This window comes from Jaculus jaculus, chromosome 2 (genome assembly GCF_020740685.1).
Source record: "Jaculus jaculus isolate mJacJac1 chromosome 2, mJacJac1.mat.Y.cur, whole genome shotgun sequence".
Classification (NCBI taxonomy): Eukaryota; Metazoa; Chordata; class Mammalia; order Rodentia; family Dipodidae; genus Jaculus; species Jaculus jaculus.
The window spans coordinates 19,463,328-19,474,960 of NC_059103.1; positions in this window are offsets into that span (position 1 = coordinate 19,463,328).

An 11,633-nucleotide genomic window follows, 5' to 3' on the forward strand; every position below is an offset into this window, starting at 1 on the left:
TCCTATTTTATTAATTTATTTATTTTTAAAGTTTTTTGTGTATTCTTATTTATTTATTTGAGAGCAATAGACAGAAAAAGAGGCAGAGAGAGAGAGAGAGAGAGAGAGAGAGGGCGTGCTAGGGCTTCCAGCCACTGCAAATGAACTCCAGATGCATGCGCCCCCTTGTGCATCTGGCTAACGTGGGTCCTGGAGAATCAAGGCTCCCGGGTCCTTCGGCTTCACAGGCAAGCACTTAACCGCTAAGCCATCTCTCCAGCCCTTTATTATTTTTTTTTATTAACAACTTCCATGATTATAAACACTATCCCATGGTAATACCCTCCCTCCCCCCACTTTCCCCTTTGAAACTCCATTCTCCATCATATCTCCTCCCCCTCCCAATCAATCTCTCTTTTTCTTTGTGAATGGGCATGATTCTCTGATTTCATCTTCTGTGTGTTTGTTGTTAGCATATAGGAATGCTACTGATTTCTGTGTATTTATTTTGTATCCTGCTACATGGCTGTAGGTGTTTATCAGCTCTAACAGTTTGCTGGTAGAGTCTTTAGGGTCTTTGTGCATAGAATCTTGTCATCTGTAAATAATGATAGCTTGATCTCTTCCTTTGCAATTTGTATCCCTTTTATGTATGTCTCTTGCCTTATTGCTATGGCTAAGACTTCCAGTACTATATTAAATAAAAGTGGGGACAGTGGATACCCTTGTCTTGTTCCTGATTTTAGAGGAAAAGCTTCCAGTTTTTCCCCATTTAGTAATATGTTGGCTGTAGGCTTGTCATAATAGCCTTTATTATGTTGAAATATGTTCCTTCTATTCTCAGTCTCTGTGGGACATTTATCATGAAGGGATGTTGGATTTTGTCAAATGTTTTTTCTGCATCTAATGAGATGATCATGTGATTTTTGTCATTTGGTTCATTTATATAAATACATTTATCGATTTGGGTATGTTGAACCATCCCTGCATCTCTGGGAAAAAGTCTACCTGGTCAGGGCAAATGATCTTCCTGATATATTCTTGTATTCTGTTTGCCAATATTTTGTTGAGAATTTTTGCATCCATGTTCATGAGGGAGGTTGGTCTGTAATTTTCTTTTTTTTGTTCTGTCTTTTCTGGTTTTGGTATCAAGGTGATGGTGGCTTCATAGAAGGAGTTTGGTAAGATTCCTTCTTTTTCTATTTTATGGAGAAGAAGCACTGGTATATATGTATTTCCCCATTTTTTTCAAGTTAGGGCCTCACTTTAGCTCAGGCTGACCTGGAATTCACTATGCAGTCTCAGGGTGGCCTTGAACTCATGGCAATCCTACCTCTGCTCCCCAAGTGCTAGGATTAAAGATGTGCACCACCATACCCAACCTATTTGCCAATATTTTGTTGAGAATTTTTGCATCTATGTTCATGAGGGAGATTGGTCTAAAATTTTCTTTTTTTGGTCTGTCTTTGGCTAGTTTTGCTATCACAGTGATACTGACTGGCTTCATAGAAGGAGTTTGATAGAATGCCTTCCTTTTCTATTTTATGGAAAAGTTTGATAAGCAGTGGTGTTAGTTCTTCCATGAAGTTCTGGTAAAATTCACCAGTGAATCCATCTGGGCCTGGACTTTTTTAAGTCGGGAGATTTTTGATAACTGCTTAGATCTCCATACTTGTTATAGGTCTATTTAAGTGATTAATCTCAGGTTGATTTCATTTAGGTAGGTCATATAAATCAAGGAAATCATCCATTTCTTTCATATTTTCTTACTTGGTGGAGTATATGTTTTTATAGTATGGCCCTGTGATTTTTTTTTTTTTTTTTTTAGTTTCTCTGGTATTGGTTGTGATGCTGCCTTTTTCATCTCTAGTTTCATTAATTTGTGTCCCTTCTCTCTTTCTTTTGGTCAGTTTTGTTAGGGCTTATCAATCTTGTTTATCCTTTCAAAGAACCAACTCTTTGTTTCATTGATTCTTTGGATTGTTTTTCTTGTTTCTATTTCATGAATTTATGACCTAATCTTTATTATTTCTTCCCATCTACTGATTTTTGGTTTGCTTTCTTCTTTTTCCAAGGATTTAAGGTGAAGCATTAATTTTTTTACTTGAGACCTTTCTAATTTCTTAATATAGGCACTAAAACTATAAATTTCCACCATAAACAAACAAACAAAAGAGCCGGGCATGGTGGCGCATGCCTTTAATCCCAGCACTTGGGAGGCAGAGGTAGGAGGATTGCCGTGAGTTCAAGACCACCCTGAGACTCCATAGTGAATTCCAGGTCAGTCTGGGCCAGAGTAAGACCCTACCTCGAAAAACCAAAAAAACAAAACAAACAAACAAAAAAACCCCAAACCTATAAATTTCCCTCTTAGAACTCCCTTCATTGTGTCCCAAAGGTTTTGGTATGTTGTGTTCTCATTATCATTTGACTCTATGAAGTTTTTGATTTTCCTTCTTGATTTCTTCATTGATCCATTCATCATTTAGTAGTATATTGTTTAGTTTCCATGATTTTGTGTATGCTCTATAGATTTTCTTGCTATTGATTTGTACTTTGATTCCATTGTGGTCAGATAGAATGCAAGGAATTATTTCAATTTTCATGTATTAAGATTTGCTTTGTGTCCTAATATATGGTCTATTTTAGAGAATGTTCCATGTGCTGCTGAAAAGAATGTATATTTTGTAGCAATGGGATGAAGTGTCCTGTATATATCTGTTAGGTCACCTTGTTCTATGACCTCATTTAATCCAGATGCTTTTCTGTTTATTTATTTATTTATTTTGCCAGGATGACATGTCAATTGAAGAGAGTGAGGTGCTGAAGTCACCCACTACAATTGTATTTGGTGTTATCTATGACCTCAGTTCTAATAGTGTTTGTTTGATGAAGTTGGGAGCCTCTAGGTTAGGTGCATGTATGTTTTGGATTGTAATGTCCTCCTGTTGGAGTGTGCCTTTAATCAATATAAAGCGACTTTCCTTATCTTTCCTAACTAATGTTGGACTGAAATCTACCTTGTCAGATATTAGGATATTAATCCTTGCTTGTTTCCTAGGCCCATTTGCTTGAAACACTGTTTTCCAACCTTTCACCCTAAGATAGTATCCATCCTTTGTAGAAAGGTGAGGCTCTTGGAGGCAACAAATTGAAGGATCCTGCTGTTTAACCCAGTCTGTAAACCTATGTCCTTTGGTTAGTTGGTTGATATTAAGAGATATTATTGAAAGGTGTGTATTTATTTTTGCCAGTTTTTTTTGTATTTCTTCCAGTTTTACCTTTTCTCTCTTGTATTCACTAGTATTTGAATATGGTTTGTTTTTTCCAGGTTCCTTATATGTGTGTTTTTCTTTCTCTTCAGCATGGAGGATTCTTGCAAGTATTTTCTGTAGAGTTGGTTTGGTCTTCAAATATTCCTTTAGCATGCTTTTGTTGTAGAATGTCCTTATTTCTCTGTCTATTTGAATGTATAGTGTTGCAGGATAAAGTAACCTTGGTTGACAGTTGTTATCTTTCAGAACTTGGAATACATCACTCTAAACACTTCTGGCTTAAAAAAATTTTTTTTGTTTATTTTTATTTATTTATTTGAGAGCAACAGAGAGAGAGAGAGAAAGAGGGAGGAAGGGGGGGGGAGAGAGAGAGAGAGAGAGAGAGAGAGAGAGGGAGGGAGGGAGGGAGGGAGAGAGAGAATGGGCACGCCAGGGCTTCCAGCCACTGCAAATGAACTCCAGACATGTATGCCCCCTTGTGCATCTGGCTAACATGGGTCTTGGGTAATCGAGCCTTGAACCGGGGTCCTTAGGCTTCACAGGCAAGCACTTAACTGCTAAGCCATCTCTCTAGCCCACTTCTGGCTTATTTTTAATTTTAATTTTTAATTTTTTTTCTCAATTTTTATTAAAGTTTTCCATGATTATAAAAATTATCCCATGGTAATACCCTCCCTCCCCCCAACTTTCCCCTTTGAAATTCCATACTCCATCATATACCACCCCCATCTCAATCAGTCTGTCTTTTATTTTGATGTCATGATCTTTTCCTCCTCTTATGAGGGTCTTGTGTAGGTAGTGTCAGGCACTATGAGGTCATGGATATCCAGGCCATTTTATGTCTGGAGAGAGCACGTTTTACGGAGTCCTACCCTTCCTTTGGCTGTTACATTCTTTCTGCCATCTCTTCCGCATTAGACCCTGAGCCTTGGAAGGTGTGATTGAGATGTTACTCAGTACTCCAGTCACTTCTTTCCAGCACCATGATACCTGCTGAGTCATCCCAAGGTCACTGCCATCTGAAAAGAGAAGATTCTCTACCCAAAGTGAGAGTAGCATTAATATGAGGGTATAAATATTAAGAGAAGTGCTTACTGGGCAGTTTGATAAGCATACTACATACATTTTTCCAGACATCAGCAGATGTTACACCCCTAGGGCTCATGACTACCCCTGTTTTAAGTTTTCAGTATCAGGGATGTGTTTCCCCCCATGGAGTGGGCCTCCAGTCCAATTGGAGGGCAGTTGGTTTCCACCATGGCAGATTTACTTCTGGCTTTTTTTGTGTGTGTTGAGTAATCTGCTGTGATCCTGATAGGCTTGCCTTTGTATGTAAATTGATTTTTCTCTCTAACTGCTTTCAATATATTTTCTTTGGTTTGTATTTTTGTAGTTTAATTATAGTATGGCATGGAGGGGTGCTTTCCAGGTTTTTTCTGTTTGGTGTTCTAAAGGATTCCTGTATCTGCATTGACATCTCTTTCCCAATTCGAGGGAAGTTTTCTTCTATGATTTTGTTGAAAATGCCTACTATGCCTTTGGAGTGAAATTCTCCTTTTACTGTACACTGAATTCTTATGTTTGATCTTTTCATAGTGTCCTGAATATCTTGAAATTCGCATTCATACTTTCCTATTAGTTTGTCTTTTTCTTTGTTGGACTTTACTAGGTCTGCCACCTGGTCTTCTAGTTTAGATATTCTGTCCTCTCCTTCATCCATTCTGCTGTTGAGATTTTCTACAGTTTTTTATTTCATTGACTGTGTTCTTCATTGCTAGTAATTCTGACCGGTTTCTCTTTATTATTTCTATTTCCTTATTTATGTTTTATATTGACCTCTTTATTTCATTAAATTGGTTTCCTGTGTCTTCTTTGAGTCCTTTGATTTCCTCTTTTATTCCTTTGATTTCCTCTTTGACTTATTTGAGCATATTTGTAATCATTCTTTTGAAATCTTTCTCAGGCATTTCCTCTAACTCATTCTCACTGGAGGTCATTCTGATGCATTATTACTTTTTGGTGCATTTATATTGTCTTGATTTTTGGTATTTCTTGTGTTCTAATGTATATATTTTTGCATCTTGGATTAATTTAATGCTTGGATTTTCTAGTTAGCTGCAGTATTATTAGATATATCAATTAATCTGATGTTATATATCTTCAGGGTAGGAGCTTAAGGTGCTAGGTGTGGCTCTTAAGACTCTCAGACTATCTACAAAGTGACCCTAGGTGTTGGGTTTGCCTGCTATGACAGTATTCAAGAGGGTGAGCAGGATAAAATACAGGCAGATTCTAAATTTAACTAACAATGTACACTTTCAATGAAAAACAGCACAGAGTATTTATTCAGGAGTAGGTATTATGACAACCAGATCCTCTAACGAAGTCACAGTCCCTTAGTGTGTATGTTGGCCACACCCTTAATCCTGTCAACTAGGTTAAGATTTCTGGTCTGTTGAGGGTTTCATATCAGCTTGTGACCAAGTGAGACCCTCCCCTAATGAACAACAGAAGAGAAAACAAAGCCATTATAAACCAGGAAGCAACACCTAACAAAGCCAAAATATAGCTTATTTAAGAATGGCAAATCCGACCAGCCATCAGACTTAATATATAATTTATCCTGATATGAAAGGTACAATTGACACTTCTGATGCAAGCCTATATGCCAGCCTTATTTGGCAGGTACTGACCTTGTGTAATCCCAGTTACTTTTGGAATGATTCTGGTCTCTAAAGTTATGCTATGCTCATGCTTGGGTCCCTCTTTGTTGCACTGTGGGCTCAAGTAGGCTGGCTGAGCCACTGATCACTGCTCTGGTCACTGGTGCTGGGTGCTGTGAGCTCCCTTCCCCAGGTCTCTGGTGCTTATGCTGGTGGTGGGGGTGGGGAGGCTGTGGATGGTGGCTCTAGTTCTCCTGCTGGTCCACGTGATCCTCTACCTCATAACTGCTCCTCTGTTGGTCGCTGCGGTCCTCCCTTCACATTTCTTGAGTTTGCAAAGAGCTCTGTTGTGAGTGGAAAATCCCCTCACTTGGCTTTTCCTGCGGCTGAAGCCGAGCCTTGCAGCTGTGGCCCTGTGGACCTTCTGCCTGCCTATGTGGGCTCTGGATCTCTCCTACTTCTCTGCTCTCATTGGTAATTTCTTATAAACCTCACATTTTAGTAGAAGATTGTATTTTGCTATTTTCTTTTTCTTGCCTTTTTTCCCCCCTAGGCTGCTTTGGTGTGGTTTCTACACTGCCATCGTAACCGGAAATCCTCACTCAGATAAAAAAATATATATCTTTTAATTGTTTGCAAGCAGAGAGAGAGAGAGAAAGAGAGAATGGGTACATCAGGGCACTCTAGCCAGTGCAAATGAACTCCAGATGCATGTGTTACTTTATGCATCTGGCTTTATAGGGGTACCGAGAATTGAACTTGGGTCATTAGCCTTTGCAGGCAAGTGCCTTAATTGCTAAGCCATCTCTAAGCCCCCTCTCACATTTTTTTTTTTTTTTTTAGCTAGGGTCTCACTCTGTTCCAGGCTGACCTGGAATTAACTATGTTAGTCTCAGGGTGGCCTTGACTTTATGGTGATCCTTCTACCTCTGCCTCCCGAGTGCTGGGATTGAAGATGTTCACCACCATACCGGCCCACATTTTTTTTTTTTTTGAGGTAGAGTCTCACTAGCCCAGGATGACCTGGAATTCACTCTGTAGATCAGGCTAGCCTCAAACTCATAGCAATATTCCTACCTGTGCTTCTGGAACACTATTTTTAATTAATTTTATTTCTTTTCATTTACTTGTGAGGAGAGAGAGTGTGTGTGTATGAATGCACCAGGGCCTCCTACTACTGCGAACCAACTCTAATTTCATGTGCTACTTTGCGGGTAAGGGCCTTTAACCACTGAGCCATCTCTTCAGCCCTTTTTGTTTTTTTTGAGGCTGTGAGGCTAGTCTGGGGTTTTCAATCCTGTGCCACAGCCTCCAGAGTGCTGGGATTATAGATACTTCATGCAATTTGTGCTGTCCTTTCTCTCCCTATTTATTTTCCTTTTTTTTGTTTATTTTTATTTATTTATTTGGGAGTGACAGAGAAAGAGGCAGAGAGAGGGAGGGAGGGAGGGAGGGAGGGAGGGAGGGAGGGAGAGAGAGAGAGAGAGAGAGAGAGAGAGAGAGAGAGAGAGAGAGAGAGAGAATGGGCATACAAGGGCCTCCAGCCACTACAAACTCCAGATGCATGTGCCACCTTGTGCATCTGGCTTATGTGGGTCCTGGGGAATTGAGCCCTGAACCAGGGTCTTTAGGCTTCACAGGCAAGTGCTTAACCACTAAGCCATCTCTCCAGCACTCTTTTTCATTTATTATTTATTTATTTATTTATTTTTTAGACAGGGTCCATATAGCCCAGGTGCTGGCCTTAAATTTTTTCTTTTAATTATTTACTCAAAAGGGGAGAAATTGGGGCTGGAGAGATGGCTCAATAGTTAAGGTGCTTGCCTGCAAAGCCTAAGGATCTTGGTTCAGTTGCCCAGTACCCATGTAAAGCCAGATGCCCAAGGTGGTACATGTACCTCAAGTTTGTTTGTAATGGCCACAGGCCCTGGAGTGCTCATATTCTTTCACTCATAAATGAACAAGCAAACATTTCTTTTTTTAAAAAAAAAGAAAGCAGAGAGCAATACAAAAGACAGACAGAATGGGCACGACAGGGCCTCCAGCCATTGCAAACTAACTCCAGATACATATGCCACTGTGCATCTGGCTCTACATGGGTAGTGGGGAATTGAATGTGGTTCATCGGGCTTTGCAGGCAAGCGCCTTAACTGCTGAGCCATTTCTCCAGCCCCTCAACTTATTTTTTTGTGAGTATATGTATGTTCACATGTCTGAGTATGGGCATGCATGTGCCACAGCATGTGTGTGAAGCCAGCGGATGATCTTGGGTGTTGGGTCTTTCTTTGTCTTCCACCTTAAAGCAGATTCTCTTTTTTTTAAATTAATTTTTATTGACAATTTCCATAATTATTAACAAAATCCTATGGTAATTCCCTCCCTCTACCCACTTTCCCTTTTGAAACTCCATTTTTCATCATATCCCCTCCCCCTCTCAATCAGTCTCTCTTTTGTTTTGATGTCATCATCTTTTCCTCCTATTATGATGGTCCTGTGGTAGGTACTGTCAGGCACTGTGAGGTCATGGACATTCAGGCCATTTTGTGTCTGTAGGAGCACGTTGTAATGAGTCCTACCCTTCCTTTGACTCTTAAATTCTTTCTGCCACCTCTTCTGCAAGAGATCCTGAGCCTTGGAAGGTGTGATATTTCAAGGTGGGTGTGATGGTGCACGCCTTTAGCACTCGGGAGGCAGAGGTAGGAGGATCGCCATGAATTCGAGGCCACCCTGAGATTACATAGTGAATTTCAGGTCAGCCTTGGCTAGAGTGACACCCTATCTCAAAAACAAAACAAAACAACAACAACAACAACAAAATATTTCAGTGCTGAGCACTCCTCTGTCACTTCTGAGCACTCCTCTGTCACTTCTCAGCACCATGGTACCTTCTGAGTACTCCCAAGGTCACTGCCATCTGAAAAGAGAAGCTTCTTTAACCAAAAGTGAGAGTAGCATTAATATATGGGTATGAACATTAAGAGAAGTGAAGCAGGGTCTCTTTGTGCCTGGTTAGCTGCCCCACAAGCTTCTGGGCACTCGACTGTATCTGCCTTTCCCTCCTTTCTCACTGTACGTGCACCAGGATTATAGACACCCACACAGCATCCAGTTTTTATGTGGGTTCTGGGGCTATGAACTCAGGTATTCATTCTTCTTTTTTTTTTTTTGGTTTTTTGAGGTAGGGTCTCACTCTAGTCCAGGCTGACCTGGAATTAACTCTGTAGTCTCAGGGTGGCCTTGAACTCATGGCGATCCTCCTACCTCTGCCTCCCGAGTGCTGGGATTAAAGGCGTGCACCACCATGCCCGGCTCATTCTTTTTTTCCTCAATTTTTATTAACATCTTCCATAATTATAAAAAATATTCCATGGTAATAGCCTCCCCCCACTTTCCCCTTTGAAATTCCATTCCCCATCATGTCCCCTCCCCACCTCAATCAGTCTCTCTTTTATTTTGATGTCATGATCTTTTCCTCCTCTTATGATGGTCTTGTCAGGCACTATGAGGTCATGGATATTTAGGCCATTTTATGTCTGGAGGGAGCATGTTGTAAGGAGTCCTACCCTTCCTTTGGCTCTTCCATTCTTTTTTTTTTTTTTTTCCTCAATTTTTATTAACATTTTCCATGATTATAAAAAAATATCCCATGGTAATACTCTCCCTCCCCCGGTATTCATTCTTGTGCAGCAAGTGCTTTTTATCCAGAGCCATCTCTCCAGTCTTGAACTCTCTTTGTGTTTCCAAGGCAGGGCCTCACTTTAGCCTAGACTTACTTGGAACTCATTCCGTAGCCCTAAACTGGCCTCAAACGCACAGTAATTCTCCTACCTCAGCCTCCTGAGTTCTGGGTTTATAGGCTAATGCCACTCTGCCTGGTATAGTCAACATAATTTTCTAAATGAAAATTCTCTGCACCTACCCCATCCTTTTTTTAACATCCTATTTATTTATTAGAGAGAGAAAGGCAGATAGAATGGGCATGCCAGGGCTTCTAGCCACTGCAAACGAACTTCAGATGCATGCGCCCCTTTGTGCATCTGGCTTATGTGGTGTTGCAGTCAGGTTCACATTGCTAGTAGAAATCACCCAACCAAGAGCAGCTTTTGGGAAAAAGTTTATTTTGGCTTATAGACTCCAGGGGAGGCTCCATGATGGCAGGGGAAAATGATGGCATGAGCAGCTAACATAAGGTGGACAACAGGAACAGTAGAGTGTGCCATACACTGGCAAGGGGACACCGGCTATAATACCTACACACCGCCTTTAACAATACACTGCCTCCAGGAGGTGTTAACTCCCAAATCCCCATCAGCTGGGAACCTAGGATTCTGAACATCTAAGTTTATGGGGAACACCTAAATCAAACCACCACATATGGGTTCTGGGGAATCAAACCTGGGTAAGCACTTTAACCACTAAGCCATCTCTCTAGCCTGGTATCTAACCATTCTTTTCCAGTTCTGAACAACTAGCTTTGCACTTTTATTTTATTTTAAATATTTTTTTTAATTTGAGAGCCACAAAGAAAGAGGCAGATAGAAAATGGGTGTGCCAGGGCCTCCAGCCACTGCAAATGAACTCTAGATGCATGCGCCACATCTAGCATTATCTGGCTTACGTGGGTCCTGGGGAATTGAGCCTCGAACCGGGGTCCTTAGGCTTCACAGGCAATTGCTTAACTGCTAAGCCATCTCTCCAGCCCATAGCCTTGCCCTTTTGTTGTTGTTTGAGGTAGACTCTCACTAGCCTGACCTAGAATGCACTTGGCAGTCCCAGGTTGGCCTTGAACTCACAGTGATCCTCCTACCTTTGCCTCATGAGTGCTGGAATTAAAAGGCGTGTGCCACCACACCTGGCTTAAAATACTTATTTTCAAAAATCACATCACAATGTTCACAAAAACTCCAAAGATTTTTTTTGTTTTGTTTTGTTTTTTTGAGGTAGGGTCTTGCTCTCGCCCAGGCTGACCTGGAATTCACTACTTAGTCTCAGGGTGGCTTCGAACTCTCAGAGCTCATCCTACTTCTGCCTCCCGAGTGCTGGGATTAAAGGCATGCGCCACCACCGCCTGGCTAGGAAGATAGATTTTTACCTCCTTATTTTGAAGCTAAACAGAGGGTTATAGAATCTAACCACTGTTTACTGGCAGATCAGAATTGCTGGGCAAAAATGTAGGTTTTTAAGGGTGTAGTGGTTCATACCTATAATCACAGCATTCTGGAGGATGATGTAGGTTTGCTGTGATTTTGAGGCCAGCCTGGGTTACAGAGTGAAGGCCTGTGAGACCCTACCTCAAAACAAAACAAACAAACAACAACAAAAACCCACAGACACACAAACCAAAGTTGGGTGTGATGGCTCACACACACCTTTAATCCCAGAAGTCTGAGGTATGGGAATCACCAAGAGTTTTAGGCCAGCCTGGACTACAAAGTGAGTTTCAGGTTAGCCTGGGCTAGAGTGAGACCCTGCTTCAATAAAATGAAACAAAAGCCCAAACCAAATGGACAATGTGGGTGTTCTCTGCTGTGCTATTTTGCCTCCTGTCTGCACAGCACTAGTACAAGTCCTTTACAACACACATTCTTAACAAACGATCTCAAGAGCTGTGTGTGGTTGTATGCACTTGGAGTCTTAGCATTTGAGAGGTGGAGGCAGGAGGATAGGAGTTAAGAGTTAGGCCCTGTGCCATCCTGAGACTACATAGTGAATTTCA